Source organism: Meriones unguiculatus, chromosome 19, assembly GCF_030254825.1.
Source record: "Meriones unguiculatus strain TT.TT164.6M chromosome 19, Bangor_MerUng_6.1, whole genome shotgun sequence".
In the NCBI taxonomy this organism is placed as follows: Eukaryota; Metazoa; Chordata; class Mammalia; order Rodentia; family Muridae; genus Meriones; species Meriones unguiculatus.
Genome location: NC_083366.1, coordinates 42,785,342 through 42,794,960, shown reverse-complemented (window position 1 = coordinate 42,794,960; position 9,619 = coordinate 42,785,342).

The following is a 9,619-nucleotide window of genomic DNA, read 5'->3' as shown; positions in this document are numbered from 1 at the left end:
TTTCCCATCTGCAACCTCCTTTCTGAATCTAAATCTCTCTTTTCTCACTTGAAGAGCTCTGCTTCTCCCATATAAAATTTTAAACTATAGATAATAAGTTATCCGTGAACTGGAAAGGATCATCCTGAGTGAGCTATCCCAGAAGTAGAAAGACCCACACGGTGTATACTCACTCATACAGACATATAATATAAGATAAACCTACTAAAATCTGTACACCTAAAGAAACTAATCAAGAGGGAGGACTCTGGCAAAAATGCTCAATTCCCATCCAGAAAGGCAAAGAGGATGGACATCAGAAGAAGAAGAAAACAGGAAACAAGTTAGAAGCCTCCCACAGAGGGCCTCTGAAAGGCTCTGCCCTGCAGACTATCAAAGCAGAGGTGGAGACTTATGGCCAACTCTTGGGCAGAGTGCATGGAATCTTATGAAAGAAGTGGGAAATAGTAAGATCTGTAGAGGACAGAAGCTCCACAAGGAGAGCAACAAAACCAAAAAAATTTAGCAAAGGCACTGGGCGTGTCTCCTAAAATCTAATGTGGGCAATTAATATTAACTTCCTACCCACATCGTTTTCAGTAACACTATCTGTTTGGGTGACTATAAAATAACTGTGTTGCTGAAAACTGAACTCAATAACATCAGTAAAGTCTTGCTCAGTCTTGGAATTTATTGCTTCCGTCTCTTCCAGTCTTCACCTAGTCCACTTCTTTTCTTAGTCCTCCCATCTTAATTCCTCCTAATCACTGACCCTTTTCATCCTACCTGCCTTCTTCTCCACATTCTTTTCTTATTCCTTTTTATTTCTAATGTCACATTCTAATGCAGAACATTTGTTTGAATTTATGGAGATGTGCATGGCAGTCCTTGCCCACTCATGGTTTTATGCATGTCTTCCACAACAGCTAAAAGGCACGTGGCTACTCCAGTAGCTCCTAGAGTTCACTTTGCTCCAGAAATGAACATAGCAGCACACCAATGCCTCTGTGTCAGAATGTAGACAAAACAAGAATAGAGCTGAAACCTTCAGCAACCTTTCAGAGCCCTGAAGGTGCTCGTGTTTGACAGTACAAATTCCAGGCAGTTTGGGTGGCAGCGCAATAAAAATCTAAATGGTTTGGGGCCCATCAGTCCCTTGTTTGTAAAGTAGTCATTGAGGAGAATTGGGCTGATCAGCTACTTTGATATGATTTCAGCTGCCTGCAGCTCTCCATACCCTGCTTGACCTCCTTTGCTACCTTTTTTTTTTTCCAATGCAGTTTATTCAGGAACCTTGAACAATCCTCGGACCCTGGGGAAAGCCAGCCCACAGCTTAAATAGCTTCTGGGTAGCCAACCCAGGCGTGCCACGGGGGCAATGCAGATAGGTCCACATACATGGAAGCAAGCCAGATCCTCAGCCTTAGCCAAATGGAAATTGTTCGTGACAGAGAGCACTCACCATCGGGAAGGTGGAAGGCGGAAACCAGCTCCATCTTTAAGGCATAGCATTCCGCAGCTCTCTACGGTTCCCCCTTTTTGTTTTAGACGCATCAGGCAAGAGTAGAGGTCTGATCTCTGATATTAGAAATAAATTGGGACTTTGTACCGATGTTCGTTTAGGTGTCATCCACCCAAAGAGCATCAGACCCATCCGATACCTTTTTCTCAGAGGCGGGACCTGGGGCATCAACCCGCATGCAACCAGACATGCTCTTCTCTGGGTCCAAAGCGGCTGACCCTGAGTGCAGTGCTTAGCCTCGCATCCTGAGCGTATCATTTTAGCTTTTTATGGTATCCAACCATGCTTGGGGAGAATGTCCTGCTTCAATGGCTGTAAAGGCCTGAATGATCATGGCTGCATCACACTGTTGTGAGACTCTAATCTTGCATATATACCACAGGCAAACCAAGGAGACCAACACCAGAAGGCCTGCTAACACTCCCATGCCCGCCCATTCCTTCAGATGATTCATGGCTGCAGCAATCCATGATGATAATCCTGTGGCTAGTCCTGCGCCCACTCTGGTAGAATTTACTGTGACAATGGCCCCTGGGGTCAATGGTCTCCTGAACCTACTCAGACCTCGGACACCACCACTGCTAGTTCTAGAACTGACGCAGGATGTTCCAACGAGGGGGTTAAGGCTTCTCATAATATTTGCTATAAGCCCACACCTGTTTGTCTATATCCCCCATTTTTATTCATTATTAGCCAGATAGAGCCAAGTAATTGTGGTAATGATACTTGCTTTTTTGCCCAATGCTGGAATGCTAGTGAATTTAGGTATGCCCTGGTTACTCGCATGTCTCACTGCGTGCCTGTGCTTGTGCCCGTTGATGCCCTTCACGCTATGACTCTCTTCAGACAGAAAAGGGATCTTGGAACTACAGCCACCATTGTTACTACCATCTCATTGGCGGCTGTTGGAGCTACCACCGGGGCATTAGCCATGAGTCATGCTGGGCAGACTGCTCAGACCCTGAACAATCATTTAGCCAATGTAGCTCATGCCTTAGTTGTACATAAAGGAATTAATGCTCAACTAAAAGGAAGCTTGATGGTGTTCAATCAGAGGATTGACCTCGTGCAGGAGCAAATTGATACCCTATGGCAAATCGCTCAAACTTGGCTGTCAATGAAAATATGCTGGACTTTGAGTCACTAGCATATAACATGAGAATTTTTCCTGTGCTGCAAATCTGTCTAAACAATTGTCGAGCTATATTTTAGGTAATTGGACTGGAGAATTCGATACTACGATGGAGCAGCTGAGAGTGGCCATTGTCACAGTAAATTCTTTGCTATCTTTGACATTGATATATTCTTGAGATTTTAGCTATAGGCTCTATGTTTGAACCTGAGATTAAAGTTGGAAATAACAGTCACCATAATAACGGGTTGGTCCTGCAGTCCCCCTGTACTAATCAGTGGCCACTGAAGGGTACATTTCAAAACCACATCTTCAGAGATGTGAGTCATAATGAAGCAACTACAGAAGACTGGAAGGAACGGTGTCATGACACCAAAGATAATCACAGGACACCAGAAAAAGTTGCAAAAGGGAGCCAAAAGCACTTTGCATTCGATAGTGGCTGATCTAATACTTTCAACCAGAAATAACAAACTCCTCTTTTTCCCTTCTCCTCATGGCATGTGCTGAGACGCCTGCCTGGTTTATTTCCAGTACTCTTTCCAGGCTGCTCTCTTACTGCCAGCTGGCTTTGGTCTTCTGTGCCCTGCCTCCAATATAGTCAGACGTATTTTTATTTCTCTGTACGAAATGTTAATTTTATATGTCTCTCGTGAGTTTTAGTGACTTCTCATCATGATTAACTGTTTGCAAAAGGTGATGAATTTCTAGTAGGCTGTCCCTTTCTTTTCCCCTCTTTCATATCTTTTTCTTCCTAGGACAATACCCAGTTATTTGGAATAAAAGGAAGACAGGATATTTAAGAATTTAATGTTAATCAGAAAATTAGCATTACTCTACTGTACTTGAGTCTTCTGTATATCCAAAGGAGGAATGGGGAGAGAGCACAGCCATGCAGCAGATCTGTTAAGTGGGTGCTCTGCCTTTCAGCCAAAGGGGCTTCTTTCTCTAGCTAATTTTCACTTACAAACAAAAGGGTTTTCAGAGAGTGAGGAAAGAGAGAGGAGTGAATGATGCTGCAATTTGCATTTTTGTTCACATAATATTCCTGTTCAATTGAGTAGAGAAAGGTTCTCTATTTTTCGCGTTACAAATGGGAGCACCTGTTTAAAAATACTTGAATCAATTTTTATTCACAATTACTATTTTTCTCAAACTTGCCTGCAACAGTCAAAGGGATAAATGTTAAAACCTACTTAGATTTTTTTAGACTCTGTGCTAAATAACTCAAGAGTGTGGCATATTAAGAAAGAACATTATTTCAAGTACCTGAAGAAGTTAATTCTAATCCAAGCTCTGTCATTAAGTGTGTGTTATTAAGCAAATCGTTTAAACTTCTTTGTCTCTATTTCTTTTTCTTTAAAATTTGGGTTTCGTATTGGAACACTTGAAATCTCCCTTCCAAATTTAGCTTCTTTTTTTCTTGTCTTTCTCTTTATCCTTCCCTTCCCTTGTTTTCTTTCTTTTAAAATCTTTTTCCATTTTCCCCTTTTCTTCTATTTTTTTCTTTCTCCTCATGCGCCTTGGTCTTTCCTGAGCCACACTGTGTCTGGGCAGCTTGAGTAAGAGAGTAGCTATTTCCCCAGCTAGAAGGTGCTTGCAGATGCCCACACACCCATCTACCTTACAGGCATCATTAGTGCTTTTATTGAATGGAAATAGTGGGAACAGAGGAGTCTTGATTTCTCGAGCAAGTCTAAATAAATTGCTGAAATAATGCAGCAGTACGATGGAACAACTCCCTTTTCCAGTCCATGCCCCATCCTAACATGGACAGAATATTCTTTTTCATGGGAACCTCTAGCCCTTCCTGCTAAATTCTGCCAGAAGACAACTAGAGAGTGCTGACCAAGAGCTACTTGTAGAAAATGACATTCACTAATAAGTCCGATGGGGAGGTTGGAGAGATGGTTTGGTGGTTAACAGCATTCACTGCCTTCAAGGAGTTCTGGGGTTCAGTTCCCAACACCTACATGGTAACTAATAGCCCATAGTAGCAGGATACCTGATGCCCTCTCTGGTCTCCATGGGTCCAGGCACATATATGGTGAGCATACTTACATGCAAGCAAAACCTTCATATGTGTAAAAACTTAAAAATGTAAGTAAAAGTCAGATAAAGTAGAAATAAAAATAGTGTCTCCCTCTCTTTCTCTCTACCTCTATCTCTCTCTCTCCTTTCCTCTCCCTCTCTCCTTCTCTCTCTCTTTCTCCCCCTCTACTCCTTCTCTCAGAAGTATTGTGCATTGAACTCAGGATTTTATACATAGTAGGCAAGCATCCAACCACTGAGCTGTATCCCAGTCCACCTCAGGCTCCTTGAAGACATGGCAACAGTTTTGTTGTTTGCATCTCTTTTTGAGAAATTCCGGTGTTAGACACTGAAAAACCATCATAGGAAGTCAGCAGTTGCAATGGGAGCCAGGATGAAGGGGACAGCTAGCATGGTGCTGACACTTTAAAAACGGTGTATCTTAGAGTAACAGATTTCTTGCTGTAAAATATTCTACATGAGATCTGCACTATGGAGACTTGCTATGGTTTGTTCAGCATCTGCTTATTGCTTGTATTTGACTTTTGCCTCTTTCTTCCTGGAAAGAGAAAAAACTCATTCAGGGGACTTACTTACATGGAGTAGACGTGCAATTTCCTCTACTAGGGAAAACTACTGAGTCCCTCTTGTTCCTCTCCCATTCCCCATTTTCTTCTTCATTCAACTCTGCCTCTGCTGCCTTCTAGAAGCCATCATCCACAGCTCCAGCTGAGATGTCTTGCCGTGGGTCAGCACAGCACCTTTATAGAACCCTTACCGTTTTTTTTTGTTTTGTTTTTTCCCAGTAGCGCTAATCACCCCTAATAGAATGACTTCACGTGTAAAAATTAGTCTCTTCTCCATTTCTAACTTGCCTTTGGGATCTGCTTAGTGTGAGTGCTGACAACACAGTTTCCCTGACAAGCCTTCCTGGTGCCCCAGCATCCCCCACCCCCACGTCCCCAACCCCAACCTTGTTTCTCCTCTATGCAGGATACAGCGTCTTCATGCTGCTCTGCTGTTCATCTTTGCTACACTCCACACACTTCTGATGGTAAACGGTCTCCATGCAATCCCTTGAAGATCATGTTCCTGCCCAAACTTTTCATCATCTGGCTCATAGGCCTAGAGGACAGTAGAGATGCTGCAGATCCACCTGTTCTCTCTGCCTCAGTGATGCTCTGCTGGCACCTACTTGTCCTTAACAACTAAATGCACACCCTTGTTCATTTTCTGAAGCAATACTGACCTCTCTTTCACTACATTAAACTACTCTTCATTTCTACAGTCTCTCTATATCTGAAAAACTAAGTCAGTGTGAGTGGGGAAAACATCTCTGAATGTCCATGATACTGCTACACTACTCTGTGGAGGACTGGCTGGAATCTGTGGCCATGATCATGAGTTAACATGAGAACAATCTCAGAAATTTCAGGTATAGACTTGTGTAGATGATGGCATAAAGAATGGATTTTTTTTAATCTTTTTATTTTTGTTCTCATTTTAAACTGTCTCAGTTCTTTTTATTTTTAAATTCAGTGATGGCTTAGATCTATTCTCAGATATAATTTTGCTGCACTAAAGCCTGTTGCTGGGAGAAAACATTTAGAAATGCTACTGGGGAATTTCTGCTAACCCAAGCTTTGGGTGATTGTGTAATGAATTTTGTTCCAAGTACGGCAACATAGTCTAAAATACACCTGCAATATACATTAAAACATTTATGATAAGATATATATTGCATGGGTACTCTGAAACTGCAAATAAAGGAAATGTACATATTTGTGAAGATTGTAATGAGTAGGTGTACATAACATATATTGTCACTCATATGCTAATTACTGTGCTATGAATAGCCAATAATTGATTGCAGATGTGAAATCTATGCAAACATATGACCATAATAAGGGATTTAAAAGCCCAGTAGCCAAAGGCATAGAGGAAAATGATGCCCTCCAATTGTGATTACTTTAGTAAATGAATAAAAGAAACATATTTTCGATGAAGCACTAAAGAGAATGTGGTTTTGTAGCATCTAATTAGATGGTAACTGAGAATATAAGAATCTAAAGAGAAAGCTTTTAATCCATAAGTATGGGAACCTTGCTGGTTATTGGTTATGAAAGCATTGTATCTGTTAAGAGAGGCAAGTTGTTGCATGTATGTAATGGCGAAAGTGATGTACTGTTAAAAATTATGAAATACCCATGGTGGAAAATGAAAATAAAATGTCTTCACTGACTATGCAAAATTATTAATAAAGGTTTTTAATCCTTTATTTGATCTCTATGAAGGCATTTAGGTTTATCTAGCTATAAGAATGCACAAAGAGAAAAAAGGAACATTTGTTAATTGAGCAGTGTGTGTGTGTGTTTGGGTATGTGTCTGTGTATCTGTACTGTAATACATGTGTATGTTAGTGTGTGTGTGTGTTGTGTGTATGTATTTGTATGTGTGGAACATGCAGGTGTACACACGTGTGGAAGCCAGAGGTCCATACTAGATATCTTCCTCAATTGTTCTATACCTTATTTATTTATTTATTTATTTTTACAAAAGGTCTCTCTTTGCATTTAAATCTTATCCTCTCTGTTAGCCAGGCTGTCCAGTGTGCTTCAGGATCCACCAGTTTGTCTCCCAAGCATTGAAGCTGAAGACACGTACTGCCTTAAGTGAATTTAATTGGTCATAGAAATCCCAACTCAGGTCTTCATGCTTATGAAAACAAGTATGTTACTGACTGAACTTTTCTCAAATGCAATAGAGCAATTCTGGCTTTTAACAAATGAATTGCAGGACATATATACAATTCATCAAGAGATATTAAAATACACATTTGGATGCTGGAATCCACACCTGCAACCCAGCACTCTGAAGGCAGAGGCAGGTGGATCTCTGTGAATTTGCGGTCAGCCTGGTCTACAAAGCAAGTCCAGGAGAGCATGCAGTGTAGGGGGAGTATGGGACAGGAGGGTGTACATTTGGATTTTCCAATGTGTTTCCACCTCTTTCTCTGGCTTCCCAATAACAGGCTGGGCCATCCAGCAATTTGTTTCATCTGCACCTGTGAGAATGCTGCAGTCACACTGGAAAGAAAGCTTGGTGTTTTAAAAAAATTAAGGAAGTAACAAGGGGTATTTAGCAGGTTAAGGCAATTACTTAGTTTTCCTGCTTGTGACAGATTTTCTTTGTCTGGAAACATAACCCCCATGCAAAAGGAAAGCATTTTTATTTGTTTTCCAGTTTGAGCAAGTGACTCATTTTCCCCTCCCTCCCTCCCACCCATCAGACAGGCACACATACCCAGTCCCCAGCGTTCTTCCCTCAGAAGACCCAGGCACCACATCAGTTACTGTTTTCCAACTATTTAAAATTTAAAATATTAGAATATTTCTACTATAAATGGTTCTAAAGCATTGATTATTTGTGGTTGACCTCCACTCAAAGAACCGGGATGTAACACAGACTAAAAATGAAAAAGAATTTCAAGGAATGGTGAAATATTAATTGACACTCATTCATACTTATTGCTGCTTTATTTATAATATCCAGAAAATGGAAACAACATAGATGTCACTCAACAAAAGAATGGATAAAGGAAACGTGGCACATTAACCACATAATGATATTATTCAACCACTAAAAATAAAATTTGCAGGTAATTGGATGGAACTAGGAAAAAAAATATCCTGAATGAAGTATCTCAGCTCCAGAAAGACAAATGTGGTATGAATTAACTTATACGTAAATATCATGATTTCATATCATGATAACCAAGCTACCATCTGTAGAACCCAGAGGTCTGGTAAAGAGTGATAGACTCAGAGGTTAGAGAAGTTCAAAGAGATCTCCCTAGTTAAGATAAATAAAACAGATAGTTATGGATGAGAAGGGGAGGGGCTGGAACTGAAGGATCAAGAGATATGGGGAAAAGAAAGATAGGCAAGGGAATGTGAGAAATGATGTTTTAAATGAAGTTTTATTTGAAGGGTAGTATGGAAACCTAAAACAGTAGAAGCTTCCTAAATGAATCTAAATGAATTCACCAAATAATGGGGGAAGACAGAACTCCAGCTGGCCATCTCTTGTTACCAAATGAAACCTCTAGCATGGGGATTGAGTTATAACTAATTGAGTTGTTGGCCAAATGCGCCTCATAGAAATTCCTAAACAATCCTGGCTGTTTCTAAGACTATAGATTGCTCTTCACAGGGTGATGGCAAAGCCCCATTGCTGAACACAACAGCTACACAAACTCATTGAACATGGAAAAGTCGACTTAGTGCCTACACAAGACCTTCACCACGAAGTCCTAGCATCTATGGGACAGGAAGGTACTCTGAGCATTCTCAAAGGAGAAGCATAAACACCAGCTCAGCCACAAACCTGTTGATCTATAGTGATGTCCTATCTGCGGGACAGGTAGGGCAATGGTGACAGGAAGCTTGTGGGAGTAATCAACTAATATCTGATTTGACTTAAGCACTCACAAGATGGAACCCATAACTGGCACTGCCTGGGTGACCAAAACCTGAGAAGGGGTATCCAAGGAACCTAGAATAAAATCAAATACTATTGGTTAGAAAAAAAAAAAAGAAAAAAAAACAGCAAAAATAGCAATAAAATGACTCTTGATGACATTCTGCTATACTCAGAAACAAGTGCCTTGCCTTCATCATCAGAGAAGCTTCCTCCTGCAGCAGATGGGAACAAATACAGAGATCCACAGCCAGACATTATGGAGTGAAGGAGAGAACTTGGAATAATCAGCCCTAAACAGGATATATACCCATCAAATCCCTCTTCTCAGAACTTAGAGAATCCTGAGGCAGAATGACTGTGAGAGTTAGAGGGAATGGAGAACACTCACAAAAAAACAAGGTACTTTAATTCACCCTAATCAAAACACATATGAATTCACAAAGACTGAGGCAGCATACACAGGGTCTGCACTG